At 45.0% G+C, this 20,601-nt stretch overlaps 1 long non-coding RNA gene across 1 annotated transcript in view; it reads right to left on the reverse strand.

Annotated features, from left to right (window-relative positions):
- Positions 1 to 481: 481 nt before the first annotated feature.
- The window catches only part of LOC130282083 (uncharacterized), a 33,127-nt gene continuing 13,007 nt past the window's right edge, over positions 482 to 20,601 (reverse strand). The window contains exon 3 of the long non-coding RNA XR_008846238.1: positions 482 to 1,137. This is a non-coding gene — a long non-coding RNA (uncharacterized LOC130282083). The remainder of the gene's footprint in view (positions 1,138 to 20,601) is intronic.

Raw genomic sequence — 20,601 nt, forward strand, 5'->3', positions numbered from 1 at the left:
CGCACTCGGAATCTCCGGGCGGAAATTTTCTGCCCAGAGATTCCGTAGTCTGAACCTAGCCTAAGATTTACCAAGCTTTATTATGTGAAGTTGTGCAGCTGACCTTCTGCCTTAGGTGGGAGGCAGATCTGGGACGCACCTTTTTAAACTCACAGTGGAGCCATGTGTTCTTAGTGAGTTCGAAAGTCTCAAGATGTGCAGCTCACCTTGAAACGGATAGGAAATTACTATATATATATATATATATATATATATATATATATATGTATATATGGCATCTCACCCAATGTAGAATAGCCAGAATGTATCCTGGGAGGTCAGATAGATGCTGGAGCTGTGGTTTGCAAGATGGAACACTGCTGCATATGTGGTGGGAGTGCAGGTATATTCAGGGTTTGTGGACTTTGGTTTTTCATACATTATGTAAAATCATAGGATATACAATCCCTTGGGGCCCAGAAATAGCTTTGCTAAACCTTGGTTTGGAAGATTTAACATCACCAGACGTGACAGTAATGGTTCATTTTTTGAGAGTTACAAGGAATAAAATAGCGACAAACTGGAAAAGTGCAGACATTCCGGCCCTTAAGACTATAATTAGTTCAGTACATGCTAATTGTTATATGGAGCGGTCTATAGCATTCGCAACAGAAAGACTTTAATAGAATATGGTGTAAATTGCTGGAGTTCAGTCCATCAAATAAGCCCTAAAATACGTAGTTTTTTTGTTTTCGAGACATGAAGGGAAACTCAGCTGCTTTTGCATTTTTTATCTGTGCAATTGGATATACCACTGTGTTATAATGTTATGTTACGTATATTGGAAACTATTAATAAAGAATAAAAAAAATTTTTTTTAAACGATATTGAGTCACAGGTATTCATCGTTCGTCGACCGAACCAGGTTGCCCCCTGTTCTCGTTCTGCCAGACTTGCCTGTAACAGCCATGCTCCTGCATCGTGAATAAAGCATATCTCTGGGTGGTGAGTGCCATCTCTCATGTCTTCTCTGTTATTGGACATCCTACAATACTAGTTTGGAGGAATGCAAAAACAGCCTCCTTAGTGGCAAGTAATTGTTCTCTTTTTGGGGGAACCAAATTCCTTTCTAATCCTAATGTCCATCAGAATACATACCTGAATTAATACAGATAGACACACTCAATATGCTGTGACAGAGTGTTCATAGTGTCGGTCTATACCGATTGTTAAACAACATCTAGATGTAATGACTTTTTGTTTAATTAATAGCACAAATACGGTTTAAAATTGTAAAACCCCCTTCCTGGTTCAGTCATTTCCATGTAGGGGATGTATAACAGGGACAGGTCCAGCAGCTCTTTTTAAAGTAGTTATCCAACATAAGGTGATTTTAGTACGTACCTATCAGACAGTAGTAAACATGCTTAGGAAGGATCTGCGCTTGTCCTGGGACTAAATGGCTTTGTTGTGAAACTAACATAATGCTGTGGCTATCTTTTTGTGAACTGGCTATTTCTTGTTGGAGTTCATTCCCTCAAACTACAAATCCCATAGTTCCTTGTTTGTAAGTGTGAGGTCACTTTTCTACCTCTCACACATCAGCCACCCTACCCATTGAATCACATATGTGATCCCGTCAAAGCAATAGACCAGTGTTTTTGACCAGGGTGCCTCCAGCTGTTGCAAAACTACAATTCTTGCAGAATGATCTATCTCCCACCCAACGGTTGCTCCACCCAGTGAAGCAAAGACAGGCATTTGATCACCTGACTAGTGATGTAATGTCTCGTATCGCACTGCAACCTAGGAAACCCTAAGACGACACTCATTATGCGTGCTGTTAAAAATAAACCTTGGGGCAAAAATCACAGAATTGCCAGACTACCATGAAACACAGGAACACAGGTACAGACAATATACCATATTTATCGGCGTATAACACGCACTTTTTAGGCTAAAATTTTTAGCCTAAAGTCTATGTGCGTGTTATACACCGATACACCCCCAGGAAAGGCAGGGGGAGAGAGGCTGTCGCTGCCCGCTTCTCTCCCCCTGCCTTTCCTGGGGTCTAGAGCCCTGCTGCCGCCCCTTCTCTCCCCCTGGCTATCGGCGCCACTGCCCGTTCTGTCCCCCTGACTATCGGTGTCGGCGCCCCATTGCCGGCGCCGATAGCCAGGGGGAGAGAAGCTGCGCCGACAGCCAGGGGGAGAGAAGGGGCAGCGACACCCATTGCCGGCGCCGCTGCCCCGTTGCCTCCCCCCATCCCCGGTGGCATAATTACCTGTTGCCGGGGTCGGGTCCGCGCTGCTGCAGGCTTCCGGCGTGCGTCCCCTGCGTCGTTGCTATGCGCTGCACCCCGATGCCTTTCCTGGGGGTGTATCGGGGTATACACGTGCACACACGCACCCTCATTTTACCATGGATATTTACCCCTGCCCCTTCTCTCCCCCTGGCTCTTGGCGGAGGCAATGGGGCAGCGACACTGATAGACAGGGGGAGAGAAGGAGCAGCGGCGCCGATATCCAGGGGGAGAGAAGGGGCAGCGGCGCCGATAGCCAGGGGGAGAGAAGCGGCGGCAGCAGGGCTCTAGGCCCCAGGAAAGGCAAGGGGAGAGAGGCGGGCAGCGACGGGGCTTCCTAGGGGCTTCTGCAGGGTAAGAAACAGTGTATAGGGGTATACTAAAAACTTTTTTTACCCAAATATCCTTGGTAAAATGAGGGTGCGTGTTATAGGCCGGTGCGTGGTATACCCCGATAAATACGGTATTTGAACTACATTAACTTTACAGCCCCTGTAGCATAGTCAAATAAAATAAAATCCCGGAATACCCCTTTAAGAACATTTACTTATTTTGTATTATTTATGTAGTTATATATTATATTACTCTTTTTATTATTTATTCTATTTATCATTTTTTTACTTTTCATTGTGTTATATATATTTATATTGTGCTGTTATTACTGATTTCCAACGTAACTGGGGCTGACAGTTCCCAAATTAGCCCCAGTTACATGAGAAATACAGCCCCCTGACAACTCTTAAATGAAGAAGCAGAAAATATTTGGCACTCACCGTACTGTTACTTGTTTGTTTTTTATTTCAGATCATATGCGGGTATATAAACAAGTAGGGAAGATGGTGATGGATCCATCTTCTCCCCTGCCTGTTTGTATACCCACATATGATCTGAATTAAAGAAGAAACAAGTACCAGTACGGTGAGTGGCACATATTTTCTGCTTCTTCGTTTAAGAGTTATCAGTATTCTTAGAGCAACGTGGCTGTTTACCTTACATTGGACTAGTGTTGAGCTGAGAGAAGAGAAAAGATAGATTAAAGGGGTACTCCGGTGGAAAACATCAACTGGTGCCAGAAAGTTATTAACAGATTTGTAAATGACTTAATTTACAAATCTGTTTAACTCTCTTGCACCAGTTCATTTGAAAAAAATAAAAATAAATAGTTTTCCAGTGGAGTACACCTTTAAGTGCAGCACTATTCTGTGTGTGATTGATATGCTTGGACAGTCCCTTGATACTCACTTTGGATGGCCTCCTAAGACCAAGCAGCTCCTGTAACAACCCAACAGCCAGTGATCACATGATCACCAGGATAGAAAACAGGAAGCCTTCTGCAAAGCTGGGTATATAGCGTTCATTATTAACCCCTTAAGGACTCATCCCATTTTCACCTCAAAGGGGTACTCCCATGAAAACCTTTTTTTTTTTTTTTTAATCAACGGGTGCCAGAAAGTTAAACAGATTTGTAAATGATTTCTATTAAAAAATCTTAATCTTTCCAGTACTTTTTAGGTCAGTGGTTCTTAACCTTGTTGGAGGTACTGAACCCCACCAGTTTCATATGCGCATTCACCGAACCCTTCTTAATTGGAAAAATAAAATATGATAGGGGTAGCTAGGTAGGGATAGGGTTAAAAAAGATTATAGGCACAGATAAAAAAAATATTGAATACAGGCAGTGGTGATTCAGTGTAAGGATAGGGTTAACTATAAACTAGACACAGTTAGCCAGGCATTAAGTGAAGGCAGTGGTGGTTCAGTGTGTCTACCTGTTCCTGCGGCGTCCGTGCGTCCAGGCTGTCCGCTTGTCGGAGGGACAAGGCTGTCCGCTTGTCTGGCTGAGCCTGTTTAAGACGCTGCGGGACCTGAAGTGCGTCACGGGAGGCCGCACCGGAAGTGGTGCGTGCCAGCGTGGGACGCATGCAGGCGATCGAATAGTAGCGGAGCCACAAAGGATAGGAGGCTTCCTTTACAGCAGGGTAAAACAGTACTCTGAGATCTGTTAGGTGTGACATGATCACCTGCAGCCAATGATGGACAAACGGGGCGTGTCATCGCGAATTATATGAGTCTGGTGTGTGTCTTGACCTCCGCCGAACCGGCGAGACTGACTCTCTGGACAGTTCTTAAAATGCACAGAGATGTCAGCAGAGAGCACTGTGGTCATGATGTTAGCAGAGAGCACTGTGTTCCAAAAAGAAAACCATTTCCTCTGTAGTATTCAGCAGCTAATAAGTACTGGAAAGAAAACATTTTTAATAGAAGTAATTTACAAATCTGTCTAACTTTCTGGCACCAGTTGATTTAAAAAAAAAAAGTTTTCCAAGGGAGTACCCCTTTAAGGACGCAGCAAATTTTAGTTGTTGCATTTTCATTTTTTCCTCCTTCCCTTCTAAAAATTATAACGCTTTCAATTTTGCACCTACAGACCCATATAAGGGCCTGCGTTTTATAGGTTGGGCCTGCATTCAGGGGCCCAGACTAAAACTAAGATTAGAAGAGCTGCAGCATGTCCGGTGGCTGTCCGGACATGCTGGGAGTTGTAGTTTTGCAACATCTGGAGGTCCGTAGGTTGAAGACCACTGCACTAGAGTATTCCTTTAATGCATCCAGGCCCCTTGTTTTTTTTTTTTTGTTGTTTTTTTTGTTTTTCACATTTCAGGATTTTATTTGCCTTTGCAACAGTTGTTTGGCACTGGTTGCTAAAGTTTATTTTGACATTTATCAACTCTCCAGTGTCCCTTTTGGCCAGTGGTAATCATTATCCGCATTATTCCAATATAACCAATGTCTCCTTACATAAAGTAATAGAAGCATTACTTGACCTAATAGAGCAAAGACTATTGAATGTCTTAGAATCTCATAACGCGTGTTTGTGAGCATATTTGTATTATATATATATATATATATATATATATATATTATGTATATATATCCTGTTGTATTATTCAAAGGTTTTAACCTTATAGATCAGTGGTCTCAAACTGTGGTCCTCCAGATGTTGCAAAACTTCAACTCCCAGCATACTCCGACAGCCAAGGCATGCTGGGAGTTGAAGTTTTGCAACATTTGGAGGGTCAGAGTTTGAGACCACTGTTGTAGATGAATCACTACTATTATACTATCATATTCTCTGCTATTATTAGTTATAGTAATTAATCACTATTCATGTAATTTTATTATTTTCTCAAACGTGCACTAAAGGTGAACCTTTCCAATGACAAAAGCAACACAGATAAGATCACATACAGGGGACTGTGTAAATGGTTTGTTATTATAAAAACCTGTTAGCCAGCCTAAACCCGTTGGAGCCCATGGGAAAACCAGCTAAACCTGGTCCTGAAGAGATCTATTGACTACGGTTTGTTTCGGTGAATAAGAAGTTTAGTTTACTGTAAAGGGTAAGAATAACAAAAATATCTATCCTGTTAATCTAGGTAAGAATTCTTCAGGATGTATAGTACAGGCGTAAATGAATAAAGGAAATGTACAGTTCTTTTAATTCATCACTGTTATAAAATAAATATGCAAAACAGAAAAAAAGATTAAAGTGCTTCATGAGTTAACTGTGTTATTTTGGAAAATGTGAGACCCAATGAGGACAGTAAATCATAGTAAAGGCAGTCATACAATATGGCGTTGGAGAAAAGAGGACAGTGGCTTAGCTGTATAGGTTGCAGTAGTTGCAGTGGGCCCCTAATCCAGGGGGCACACAGGGCCCCACTTTGCCAATAAACTGTATGCTGCCTTGTTGCCATATTGCTGGGTCACACTGACCCATCAGTGCAGCACTGGATGTCCGATGTCCTTGCCTTCTAACTGCAGTGCATACACTCCTAGTATATGCTTCCTCGAGACCCGTTGCTGGCCATTACTGATTATACTGCTATAAAATGATGTGAATCAGGGAAATGCTGGCGGGTGACGTGCTGTGGATGAGGTAACATACTGATGAGGGGGGTTCATGATGAGCATATGGGACATGCTGAAGATAGGGGACATGCTAATGAGAGAGCTGCATGGTGTGGATACAGGGCCGGTTCTGCCTATAGGAAAAATAGGCAGCTGCCTAGAGTGCCCTCTTGATGGGGACGCCACTCTGCCAGCTGCACTAAAGTTTGTAGCCAGCCAACAACCAAAGCACCCACTGCTCATCTGAAGCACCGCCCAGCCAGCACCCCCCCCCCCCCCGATAGCATAATAATCTGCATTCATCAGCCTGCTGAAGGTGCGCAGTGCCACCTCCAAGGCAGGTCCGTCCCGCATCCTCACATTATGCGCACCTCCATACATCTGCATCATAAGGAGGAGGTTTGTTACAGTGTGTCAACCCAGTAGTAAGGTGGGAAGTATAAAAGGGCGGAGCCAATGGGTGGCAAAATTAGCTTTTGCCTAGGGTGGCAAAAATTCTTGCACCAGCCCCGTGTGGATAGGAAGACATGCTGAAGGTGAAGACATGGTGTGGATGTGGAACATGGTGTGTTGAGGGTACATGCTGAGGATGGGAGAAATGATTATGGGAGTACAAACTGAGGATGGGATACATGCAGAGGATGGGGAAAAGGCTGATGGGGGTACATAGTGTTAAAGGGGTATATGATGACGAGGGGGTTACATAGTTTTGGTTGGGGGATATGCTAATGAGGGTATATATTGTGGAGGGGAACATGCTGATGGGGATGCACAGTTTGGATGGGGGACATGCTGATAAGGAGGCTACATGGTGTGGATGGGGAAAATGCTTTGGGGGTACATGCTGAGGTTGGGGGACATTCTGACAAAGGGGTACATGTTGTGGATGGGGAACATGCTGATAAATATGTATAATACTTTTTTATTTCCAAAGTGTGACTCCAGAGTTGCTGTCCTGCCCATTCAGTACAGTTCAGTGTAGAAAGATGCTGCACATGCTGGATGGTCAGGTTGCTGAGGCATGCATACGACACCCAGCGAGTTCTGTGCAAGAGTACTATTGATTAGAAAAATGCTAATGTTCAGAACTCGATGAGGGGTTGCTCTGTTGACTTGGCAAGTGTAACGCCCAGGGTGTGCAGTGTCTCTTTATTTCAAACTTTGCAGAATAGATGGGAGAGCAGCACCAGTTAAAACCATATTATTATAATGCTTCAAAAGTATTAAAATGTATACAGGGTGTGATTGTGGTGTCACAAGTGTGTTTCTGTGTTTGTGTCTATGTGTGGGATGGGGAGGTTAAGTTAACCTCTTGCCCAGGTCCCACGAGACCTTAGCTGCAACCCTGAAAGAGGTTAACCTTTCTGAATCCACTTTTGACCGTTGTAAGGACTTTGCTAGAAAATTTTTGTTCTGACAAAGTAGAATTTTGTGGCTCTAAGTCACTTCTTGAACAGTGAGGCTAGGTTTCCACTTGTTTTTTTATTTACACCTGAAAAAACATGAGAAAAATTGCCACAGTTTTTCCTGCATTTTGGCAGTTTTTCTGGCGTTTTTCCTGTTGTGTGGAAACAATTTTGTCCCCTGTGGCAGTTTTCTCACTGCCTTCAGGGTACCTCTCAGTGGGTCAGATGCAGAGCGCCCGGCCCATAAAGTGTAAGGAGATTAGGAGTGATGTATAGCATCACTACTCACCTTCCGTGGCTGTATAGTATACAGGGGTGCATAGTGAACCCGTGTATACTATACATAGTATAGTATAGTAAATAAAATAATTTTTCCAATGTGTCTTTTTTTTTAAATAACATTTTCAGGCTTAGTAGTGGAAGCTGTCTTATAGACGGAATCCATTACCAAGCCAGGGCTTAGTGTTAGCCCCAAAAACCGCTAGCGCTAACCCCCAAATATTTCCCTGGTACCCACCACCACAGAGCCGGTACCAACAGGCCCGGAGCGTAAAAAATGGCAACAGGCTGGCGTTATTTAGGCTAGGGAGGACAGTAGCATCAACTGTACTCCCGGCTCTGTAGTGAGCTATGCATCACTACTTCCCTCCGGGGATGCTGAAACGGTGGCATTTTTGCTTAAAAAAAATGCCATAGTCTCAGAAAGCTGGATGGAGAAAAATGGCACCGGTAATATGGCTAGGGGAATATTTGTGTATGGGACAACAGTCAATAGAATGCCATAATATTGGGCACTACCACTTGCAAGGGAGCATGGAGGGGCAAGAGCGCTTGAAAACATGGAGTTTTCTGGACCATGATAAATAAACCAAAGCATGAAATATTCTGAGCCACAATCAGTATCATAAAGACTTATGGAAGGGTTTGTCTTCATTGCAATGCAAGCCGCACATTGTTGTACTGGCTCTGTCAGATGGTAAAGTATAAACAACCACTGTCCAAGTGGAGCTGTGGTGGGCACTGATGGCACTTTATTCAAGTTATTCAGGCTAATTAGTCATGTGGGTGGTCCTACTCAGAGTACCAGCTAACTGTGAGGGTGCAAGTGTGCATACAGACAGAGCTATTAATCACTGAGTAGGACCAACCACTTGACTACTTTTCTCATTCTAGGCTAAATAGCCAAGTAGGCAGTCAAGCAGATGAATAACAGCTCTATCTATAGCACACTTATATACACAGATAGCTGTCAATCACTGATTATGTAGCCCAGAATGAGCAGAGCTTTACAAGAATAAGTGGCAAGTTATTCTGGAACTTTTCCCACAAAACTAAATATCAATCTTTTCAGCTCCTCCTGCTCTATAACAGGCTGCCCACAGATTGGAATACATTTTCAATTCCCTTTAACCCCTTAAAGACCAAGCCCAATTTTCCCCTTAAGGACCAGAAAATGTTTTGCAAATCTGACCACTGTCACTTTAAACATTAATAACTCTGGGATGCTTTTACTTTTCATTCTGATTCGGAGATAGTTTTTTCGTGACATATTCTACTTTATGTAGTGGTAAATTTTTGGCGAAACTTTCATAATTTCTTGGTTAAAAAATTCAAAAATTTGATGAAAAATTAGAAAATTTTGCATTTTTTTTTACTTTGAAACTCTCTGCTTATAAGGAATATGGACATCCCAAATAAATTATATATTGATTCACATATACAATATGTCTACTTTATATTTGCATCATAAAGTTGACATGTTTTTACTTTTGGAAGACATCAAAGGGCTTCAAAGTTCAGCAGCAATTTTCCAATTTTTCACGATAATTTAAAAATCTTAATTTTTCAGGGACCAGTTCAGTTTGAAGTGGATTTGAGGGACTTTTAGTTTAGAAATACCCCATAAATTACTCCATTATAAAAACTGCACCCCTCAAAGTATTAATTTTTTTACACTCACATGTTCTTGTATACCCATTTTTTTTGCATTTTTACAAGGGGTAAAAGGAGAAAAAGCCCCCCAAAATTTGTAACCCAATTTCTCTTGAATAAGGAAATACCTCATATGTGGATGTAAAGTTCTCTGCTGGTGCACTACAAGGAAAGAGTGACAATGGGATTTTGGAGAGTATGTTTTTCTGAAATGGTTTTTGGGGGGCCGGAAGCCCCTATGGTGCCAGAACAGCAAAAAAAAACTACATGGCATACTATTTTGGAAACTTTACCCCTCAAGGAACGTAACAAGGGGTCCAGTGAGCCTTAATACCCCACAGGTGTTTGACGACTTTTCGTTAAATTCGGATGTGTAAATGAAAAAATTTATTTTTTCACTAAAATGCAGATTTTTCCCCAAATTTTACATTTTTACAAGCGGTAATAGGAGAAAATGCCCAAAATTTGTAACCCCATTTCCTTTCAGTATGGAAATACCCCATATGGAGATGTAAAGTGCTCTGCTGGCGCACTACAATGCTCAGAAGAGAAGGAGCGCCATTGAGCTTTTGGAGAGAGAATTTGTTTGTTCTGGCACCTCAGGTGCCATGTGCGTTTACAAAGCCCCCCGTGGTGCCAGAACAGTGGACTCCCCCACATGTGACCCTTTGGAAACTACACCCCTCACAGAATTTAATACGGGGTTCAGTGAGCATTTACACCCCACACGTGTCTGACAGATCTTTGGAACAGTGGGCTGTGCTAATGAACAATTACATTTTTCCTTTTCACGGATCACTGTTCCAAAAATCAGTCAGACACCTGTGGGATGTAAATTCTCACTGAACCCCTTATTACATTCCCTGAGGGGTGTAGTTTCCAAAATGGGGTCACATGTGGGGGGTGGAGGGGTCCACTGTAATCACACATGGCCTTCAATTCCAGACAAATGCACTCTCCAAAGGCCCAATGGAGCTCCTTCTCTTCTGAGCATTAGGCTAGGTTCAGACTACGGAATCTCCGGGCAGAAAATTTCCGCCCGGAGATTCCGAGTTCCGCCTGCGCCGACTGAATGAGTCGGCGCTAGGACCGCGCGGACACTGCAGTCTCCTATAGACTGCTATGTGTTCCACTAGGATTTCCGCCTGAAGAAAGAGCGGAAATTTTCTAGCGGATTTTTCATCCGGATTTTCCGCTTCACAAATTCCGAAGTGTGAATTTGTGAACGGAAAACCATTCACTACACTATGCATTATGGTAAGCGGAATTTCTGCTGGAAATTTCAAAGCGAAAATTCCGGCGGAAATTCCGTAGTCTGAACCTAGCCTTATAGTTAGCCCGCAGAGCACTTAAAGGTGTAGTCGAGTGGTGACTCAGTGGTGAGCAACTTATCCCCTATCCTAAGGATAGGGGATAAGTTGCAGATCGCGGGGGGGTCCGACCGCTGGGGCCCCCTGCGATCTCCTGTACGGAGCCCCGACAGCCCGTGGGAAGGGGGCGTGTTGACCTCCGCACGAGGAGGCGGCGGCCGACACGCCCCCTCAATACAACTCTATGGCAGAGCTGATGCGCTGCCTTCGGCAATCTCCGGCTCTGCCATCGAGATGTATTGAGGGGGCGTGTCGGCCGCCTCTTCGTGCGGGGGTTGACACCCGCTATCTGGGCCGAGAGACGGGGCCCCGTACAGAGAGATCACTAACAGGCTGGTGTAGACCCCAACTTTTCCTTTTCATATGAGGTAAAGGGAGAAAAAGCTCCCCAAAATTTGTAACACAATTGCTCCCAATTACGGAAATACCCCATATGTGGCACTTAACTGTTTCCTTGAAATATGACAGGGCTCCGAAGTGAGAGAGAGCGTCATGCGCATTTGATAGGGGTGGATTTGGATGTAAGCATTACGATTGCCTCCGCCACCAAAAAAATTCTACGCCAGTGTTTCCCAAACAGGGTGCCTCCAGCTGTTGCTAAATTCCCAGCATGCCTGGACAGTTAGTGGCTGTCCGGGAATGCTGGGAGATGTTGTTTTGCAACAACTGGTGGCTCCGTTTTGGAAATACTGCCGTGCGAGACGTTTTTCATTTTTATTGGGGGGAAGGGGGGGGGGGGGGGTACAGTGTAAGTGTGTGAGTATATGTAGTGTTTTACCCTTTATTTTGTGTTAGTGTAGTGTAGTGTTTTTAGGGTACATTCGTGCTGGCGGTGGTTTACGGTGAGTTTCCTGCTAGGAGTTTGAGTTGCAGGAGGAAATTTGCCGCATCTCAAACTTGAAGCAGGAAATTCACATTGGGGGGGGGGGGGGGAGGCAAACCTCCAGCTGTTGCAAAACTACAACTCCCCACATGCACTGACAGACTGTGCATGCTGGGAGTTGTAGTTTTGCAACAGCTGGAGGCACACTGGTTGGAAAACCTTGAGTTGGGTTCTGTTACCTGCTGGGAGTTGTAGTTTTGCAACATCTGGAGGGCTGACAGTTCAGCCCCGCTCTGCCTGGACTACGGAACTTTACCAACCCTTCCCCCCCCGCCCTCAATCTGCTATTGGTTAGTCGCTTCTGTCTCGGGACCCCCCCCCCCAGACGTTGGCACAAGATGCCTGCTGAACAATTTCAGCATGCATCCTGTTCCGTTCACAGCTCAGTTACCGGCAGTGAACGGAAACAATAAGGGCGTTAAGTCCCAGGATGCAAGGGTGAACCTGTACGTCCTTGGTCCTGGTGGGGTTAAGTTAAAGTGGGACCAATTTTGTGCCAGGTTAAATGTTCTAATGTGTTTATTTAATGTTGGGTAGTGAAGTATAGAGGCATCCATCTTATCTTGAAACAAGCAAAAGGTCACATAATATGATCGTCACAATATCATATTATATATGGCTCTCTATACATTATGACTTGTGCTTTTATACAAATTTGTTAACATAAAGAAGCATATAATCTATATCTGGTGGCCTTTCATGTTGAACAATATAATCCTGGCTTGAACAGCGAGGCTTCTACTAGCGGTGAGCCGACAGGAGAAGGAACCCATTGAACACTGTGCAGTAGATGACAGATGGAAATGTATGAGGCTCTCTCAGAGCTCCTGAGCTGTGGCAGTGTGTGGGTGTTAAACTCTTGTGAATTCTGAAATAGGAATGCAAAAGAATAGCAACAGGGCCGATGAGAACACAAAATTAATAAACCTTTTCAGAAGCCATCATCATGTAAAGGAAAGTTACTCTCAATTTCAGCTGCTGTCCTGTTTTCTATGGGAGTTCCAAGAAATGCTTATAAGGGAAAGTGCTGATATTATCAGGTTTCTGGTTCACTAGTATAGCAGGAGGGATAGACAGATACTATGACAAACTCTGGATGTGCTGTAACCTGAAAATTCTAAATTTGGCTCCTCAAGCTTAAAGTGTACCTGTCGTCAACAAAAACTTTTTATATAATGTAGACAATACTATTATATGTAGATTTGTAATATACATTGATTAAAAATTGTGTATATTTTTTGAGTGAAAAAATGCTGTCCTTCCAAAAACAGGAAGTGAGGGTGGACAAGCAGGTATCTGTGCAGGCTCCTGGCTTGTCAATCATCCTGATGTATGAGCAGAGGGCATGTTATAGAGTCTCAGTGCACACTGTCCTGCTTTTTCTTACTGCACAGATCCCTGCTTGCCCACCATCACTTCCTGTATTTGGACTCCTCATAGAGACACAAGCAATAGCTGCAGCGACAAAAATATACACATTTTTTAACCAATGTATATTACAAATATACATATAATGCTATTATCTACATTATATAAAAAGTTTTTGTTGACGACAGGTACACTTTAACAAATTAATCTACAATGCACAACAGACATAATACATTTCCATGTTTGAGCTACAGCTAGAAATAAAGAAAAAATCTTAATCCTTTCAGTACTTATGAGCTTCTGAAGTTAAGGTTGTTCTTTTCTGTCTAAGTGCTCTCTGATGACACCTGTCTCGGGAAATGCCCAGTTTAGAAGAGATTTGCTATGGGGATTTGCTTCTAAACTGGGCGGTTCCCGAGACACGTGTCATCAGAGAGCACTTAGACAGAAAAGAACAACCTTAACTTCAGAAGCTCATAAGTACTGAAAGGATTACGATTTTTTAATAGAAGTAATTTACAAATCTGTTTAACTTTCTGGAGCCAGTTGATATATGAAAAAAAGTTTTTTCCTGGATAACCCCTTTAAGTCCTGTATAGCCAAGGGTTTAGTTATAACACCAAAATCCTGCTAACAAAACAAAAAGTTGAAATCCAACATGCCAAATCCTTCTCTCTGCTGTTCTATCATCTGTCAGGGGATGCTGCCAAAATCAGTGGGTTCTAACAACTTTTGTCTAATGTGTATGGGCGCCCGTAGAAGCACGGACTGATGCGAAAATTACAATTCATTTCCATGTAAATGTCTCTCTTGGTAGAAAGTCCCCAAGCTTGTCCAAAAAGTGTATTTACAATTTAGATTTGTATTAGTCTCATGTAGTTATTTAAAGATTAATGGTAATAAAAGTAAAAAAAAAAAAACAGATCCGGGAAATGTTGATTAAACCAAATATTGATAGACAGGGAGTTCTGGTGATAAGAAGTCAGGAGAACAATGGAATCAGCAAACACATTGCAGTTGGCGTTCCATAAACGAGGTGGTGCATGTCAACCTGAGCAAACATTCCAAGTTAATATAGAAATAAAGAGATGTTTCCAGAGATGGGGACAAAACAATGGAACCAGTCCCTAGTTACACAGACATTTCATGTAGAGAAAACTTCTTTATAAACAGGTTATTATATATTAACGTGATTAGGCAATGACGTTATCCACTGTAACTGACTCATTGCTTATCAGTATTCTTAAAGGGGTACTCCGGTGAAAACCTTTTTTCTTTTAAATCAACTGGTGGCAGAAAGTTAAACATATTTGTAAATTACTTCTATTAAAAAATCTTAATACTTCCAGTACTTATTAGCTGCTGAATGCTACAGAGGAAATTCCTTTATTTTTGGAACACTGATGACATCACGAGCACAGTGCTCTCTGCTGACATCTCTGTCCATTTTAGCAACCATGCATAGCAGATGTATGCTAAGGGCAGCATGGTGGCTCAGTGGTTAGCACTGCTGCTTTGCAGTGCTGGGGACTTGGGTTCAAATCCCACTAAGGACAACAATAAATAAAGCATTATTATTATTATAATAACGCCAGCAGAGAGAACTGTACTCGTGATGTCATCAGAGAGCATTCCAAAAAGAAAATAATTTCCTCTGTAGTATTCAGCAGCTAATAAGTACAGGAAGGATTAAGATTTTTTAATAGAAGTAATTTTTTTTTGAACATGTGCTGCACTCTTCCCCACCCCCTCAGCCCAAACCTATATAGGTGGTAATTAGCCACACTAGGGCCATTTCACTCCTAGCTGCCTCCCAGTCTGACTGGGAGAGCAAGGTAAGTGAGCCATTACACCTTGTTCACACTGGTGTGGTGTGGTGCGGGGCGGCGTCTGTTGCTGCCGTGGCGCTGTGTCTGCGGGCGGGTGCGGCCTATAGACTGGTTTGAGAGGCATTGGGGCCGTTCTGCCAGTGGGTCGCTCCCCCCCCGTGGGCACCTGTGTCGCGGCGGTGGTGGTCGCCGCCTGGTGCTACGCCATTTTATGCTAGGGACGTTAGGGACCCACTCTGAATAGGTGGCCTTGACGTGGCGAGTGGGCTTGTACTTTTTGATCAAAAATGTATACTAACAACCTGTTAGTTTTTGATATTGTGCTGAGAAGCAATCAGATCATTATACAAGATTGTAGATGTGCGCTATGTCTGTATTCTACTCGAATTCATAATTTACAAATATGTTTAACTTTCTTTCACCAGTTGATTTAAAAGAAAAAAGGTTTTCACCGGAGTACCCCTTTAAAATTACAATTTAACATGAGCTTGGCCATAAAGGCTCCTAAAGCTATTAGAGCAATAGTCATCTGTGGGGATAAAACAGAAATAATTATATACCAGTGGTAAGAAACTGGAGCAGCAGGTATATACATCACTGTCTGTAGGTTATCTTAAAGGGGTACTTCCGTGCCCCAGCCTTCTGAACATCCGGTTCAGAAGGCTCGGAGCAGCGGTCGCGACGTCACGGCCACACCCCCTCCATTGATGTCTATGGGAGGGGGCATCAATGGAGGGGGCATGGCCGTAACGTCGCGACCTCTGCCCCAAGCCTTCTGAACCGGATGTTCAGAAGGCTGGGGCATGGGAGTACCCCTTTAAGCCCCAGAAGTGGGTCCAGAATTTGAGTGGCTGCGGTCAGTGTGTAGGGCCTGGCCGGGCCCCCCTACTGGGGTACTGGTTGTACCCACCTGACAATGGCCCTGATCACAATATTCAGATTATGAAATCTCTGGATGGCAATATTCTGACAGAAGATTCCAGCAATCAGACATCTTAGCCCCTATCCTTTGCAGGTAATGTGTGCATTCACACAATGGAATTTTAGAGAGGAATTCTACTCATAAATTCTGCTGCATGAATTTTTAAATTAGTGTGAATAGGTTTTTCGTTCACCCTGTGGTGGAATTCCGCATGGGCTGCATTGCCTTCAATGAGGACGGTGCAGGTCTGCACTCTCCTAGTGCCAATTGACATCGGTGGCAGCCACTGCTCTCAAAAAACCTGCCTGGAATTTCTCTGGGCACATAATCTGTAGTGTGAATGCACCTTTACAAGGTAGCCATCATGTTGAACTCACTCCCTTTCTTCATATCGGGCGTGGAGCAACACATTTCACACTAGGCTGTTGGGTTGCCAGGGTGTCGACGCCCAGTGAGTGCCATGCACAGGTCCTATTCATTAGAAATGGGCTCATGCATGGAACTCACTAGGCGTAGTACAGGTTCCTTGGCAACTGTACCATCTAGTGTGGAATGTGTCGCTCCATGCCCGATCTGAAGAACGAGAGGGTGTTCATGATTACATTTGCTCTTTAAAGGGGTATTCCAGTGACAAAACTTTTTTTTTTTCCATATCAACTGGCTCCAGAATTGTAAATTACTTCTGAAAAAATATTAATCCTTCCAGTACTTATCAGATGCTAAAGTTGAGTTGTTCTTTTTTTTGTCTGACAACAGTGCTCTCTGCTGTCTCAGGAACTGTCCAGAGTAGGAGCAAATCCTCATAGCAAACCTCTCCTGCTCTGGACAGTTCCTGAGACAGACAGAGGTGTCAGCAGAGAGCACTTTTGTCAGACAGAAAAGAACAACTCAACTTCAGCAGCTGGAAGGATTAAGATTTTTTGGTAGAAGTAATTTATAAATCTGTTTTACTTTCTGGAGACAGTTGATATGATTTTTTTTTTTACTGGAATACCCCTTTAAGCTGGACTGCTGTCTGCTCATAGAACAACTACCGTATTTATCGGCGTATAACACGCTTTTTTTAGGCAAAAATTTTTAGCCTAAAGTCTACCTGCGTGTTATACGCCAATAAGCCGCTGCAGTTCAATGATTTAAAGCGGGCATTTTAAATCAATGAACTGCAGCGGCTTTTGCAGGTGCAGAGACCGCCAGCGCTGCCGGCTTCTCTGCCCCTGCCTGTCCTGGGGTCTAGAGCCCTACTGCCGCCGCTTCTCTCCCCCTGCTATCTGCGCCGCCGCCCCTTCTCTTCCCCTGGCTATCGTTGCCGCTGCCCCATTGCCGGCGCCGATAGCCAGGGGGAGAGAAGAGGCGCCGGCAATGGGGCAGCGGCGCCGATAGACAGGGGGAGAGAAGGGGCAGCGGCACCCATTGACGGCGCCGCTGCCCCGTTGCCTCCCCCAACCCCGGTTGTATAATTACCTGTATAATTACGTCACTCGTCATTGCGTCTCGCAGCGCATAGCAACGACGCAGGGGACGCCACACCGGAGGACAGAAGCAGCGCGGACCCGACCCCGGCAACAGATAATTATACAACCGGGGATGGGGGAGGCAACGGGGCAGCGGCGCCGGCAATGGGTGCCGCTGCCCCTTCTCTCCCCCTGTCTATCGGCACCGCTGCCTCATTGCCGGCGCCGTTTCTCTCCCCCTGGCTATCGGTGCCGGCAATGGGGCACGGCACCGATAGCCAGGGGGAGAGAACGGGCAGCGGCACCGATAGCCAGGGGGAGAGAAACGGGCAGCGGCACCGATAGCCAGGGGGAGAGAACGGGCAGCGGCACCGATAGGCAGGGGGAGAGAAGCGGCGGCAGCAGGGCTCTAGACCCCAGGAAAGGCAGGGGAAGAGAAGCGGGCAGCGACGGCCTCTCTCCCCCTGCCTTTCCTGGGGGCTTCTGCGGGGTCAGAAAAAGTGTATCGGGGTATACACATGCACACACAACTTTTTTTACCCAAATATCCTTGGTAAAATTAGGGTGCGTGTTATAGGCCGGTGCGTGGTATACCCTGAAAAATATGGTATTTATTTGGATAGTGCTATTAAATAAAAAAAAAAAATACTGACAACTTTTTTTTTAATTGTTTTTCATAAGTATTAAGTCTAAAGAATACATATTCCTGAAGTGTCCCTTGAAAGGAAATGTATAGTCAGAAAATTACTACAGAGGTATTGAAAATAAATAAAATTAACCTTTTTAAAGGGGTACTCCGCCTCTAGACAAGTTATCCCCTATCCCCTATTCGGCAGCTGGGGACCCCCACGATCTCCGCCACGGCACCCCAGTCATCTGGTGCACAGAGTGAACTCCGCTCAGTGCTGGATGACTGGCGATCACAGCCGTCACGACCCCTCCCATAGACATGAATGCCCCAGGCTTCTGTGATCGTAACCACGCAGCACAGACAGCGGCCGGGTCCCCCGTAATCAGACATATTATCCCCTATCCTTTGGATAGGGAATAACATGTCTAGGGGCGGAGTACCCCTTTAACCCCTTCACGACGAGTGACGTACATGTACGGCGCCGCGAAGTGTCACTTGGCGCGCGGCGACGTACATGTACGTAGCGGGGTTCCTGGAGCGCCGCGTCACCGGTAGCGGTGATCGTGCCGGGATGACTGCTGTTATCTAACAACAGGCATCCCGGCATATCGCCGAGGGGGGTCCTGAGACCCCCCCATGACCGCGATGCGCGCAAATCGCAGGTCAATTCAGACCTGCGCGATTCCGGGTCATACGGGTCACTGGTGACCCGGAAAATAAGAGGGATCGTAGGTGTTCGAGACACCCTCGATCCCCCTAAAGGGATAGGAGTTTGGTGGCAGGGTTGCCACCCCTCCTATCCCTGCTATTGGTCGGCCGAGCGACCGACCGATAGCAGACCGGGGGAGGGGGGGTTAAAGTTGGGTTCCCCCGCTTTGCCCACCTATCGGTGTCCGGGCAAAATGGGGGAACCGTCCAGGGAGGGTCGGCGCCGAAGGTCCCTACCTGGATCCCGGATCGCGATCCTCCATTCGGGGATCCCCCACGTGCGGCGGCGGCTTCCGGGTTCTGCTAGGTGAGTTGTTGCCTAGCAACATCCGGAGGGCCACAGTTTACAGTGGTCTCTAAACCGTGGCCCTCCAGATGTTGCAAAACTACAACTCCCAGCATGCCCAGACAGCTGTTTGCTGTGTGGGCATGCTGGGACTTGTAGTTTTGCAATATTTAGAGGGGTTCAGGTTGTAGATCACTAAGTGGTCTCAAACTGTAGCCCTCCAGATGTTGCAAAACCACAACTCTCAGCATGCCCAGACAGCAGTTTGCTGTCTGGGCATGCTGAGAGTTGTAGTTTTTCAACATCTGGAGGGCCACAGTTTTGAGACCACTGGACAGTGATTTACAACTTGAACCCCTCTAAATCTTGCAAAACTACAACTCCCAGCATTCAGGAACAGCATAAGGCTGTCTTGGCATGCTGGGAGTTGTACTTGCGTGCCTCCAGCCATTGCATAACTACATCTCCCAGCATGCCCTTCCGCAATCAGTACATGCTGGGAGTTGCAGTTTTGCAACAGCTGGAGGCACACTGGTTGGAAAATACTGAGTTAGGTCATAGAACCTAACTCAAGGTTTTCCAGCCAGTGTGCCTCCAGCTGTTGCAAAACTACAACTCCCAGCATGCATGGTCTGTCAGTGCATGCTGGGAGTTGTAGTTTTGACCCCCCTCCCGTGTGAATGTACAGACTACATTCACACTGGCGGCAGATTACAGTGAGTTCCCCACTGCAAATTTGAGCTTGCGGCAAATTTTCCGCCGCAGCTCAAACTCCTAGCGGGAGACTCAGTGTAATCTGCCGCCAGTGTGAATGTAACCTAAAAACACTACACTACACTAACATAAAATAAAGAGTAAAACACTACATATACACACGTACACTGCCCCCCCTCCACCCCCCTTCCCCAATAAAAATGAAAAACGTATTGTATGGCAGTGTTTCTAAGATGGAGCCTCCAGCTGTTGCAAAACAAAAACTCCCAGCATTTCTGGACAACAATTGACTGTCCAAGCATGCTGGGAGTTTAGCAACAGCTGGAGGCACCCTGTTTGGGAATCACTGGCATAGAATACCCCTATGTCCACCCCTATGCAAGTCCCTAATTCAGGCCTCAAATGCACATGGCGCTCTCACTTTGGAGCCCTGTCGTATTTCAAGGCAACAGAATAGGGTCACATATGGGGTATCGCCGTACTCGGGAGAAATTGCCTAACAAATTTTGGGGGGCTTTTTCTCCTTTTCCCCTTATGAAAAGGAACAGTTGGGGTCTACACCAGCATGTTAGTGTAAAAAAATAAAAAAATTTACACTAACATGCTGGTGTTGCCCTATACTTTTCATTTTCACAAGAGGTAAAAGGGAAAAACGCCCCCCAAAATTTGTAACGCAATTTCTCCCGAGTACGGAGATACCTCATATGTGGGCGCAAAGTGCTCTGGGGGCGCACAACAAGGCCCGGAAGGGAGAGTGCGCCATGTACATTTGAGGTGATTTGCACAGAGGTGGCTGATTGTTACAGCGGTTTTGACAAACGCAAAAAAAAAACCACACCCACATGTGACCCCATTTTGAAAACTACACCCCTCACGGAATGTAATAAGGGGTGCAGTGAGAATTTACA

The sequence above is a fragment of the Hyla sarda genome, chromosome 7, assembly GCF_029499605.1.
Source record: "Hyla sarda isolate aHylSar1 chromosome 7, aHylSar1.hap1, whole genome shotgun sequence".
NCBI classification, from domain to species: domain Eukaryota; kingdom Metazoa; phylum Chordata; class Amphibia; order Anura; family Hylidae; genus Hyla; species Hyla sarda.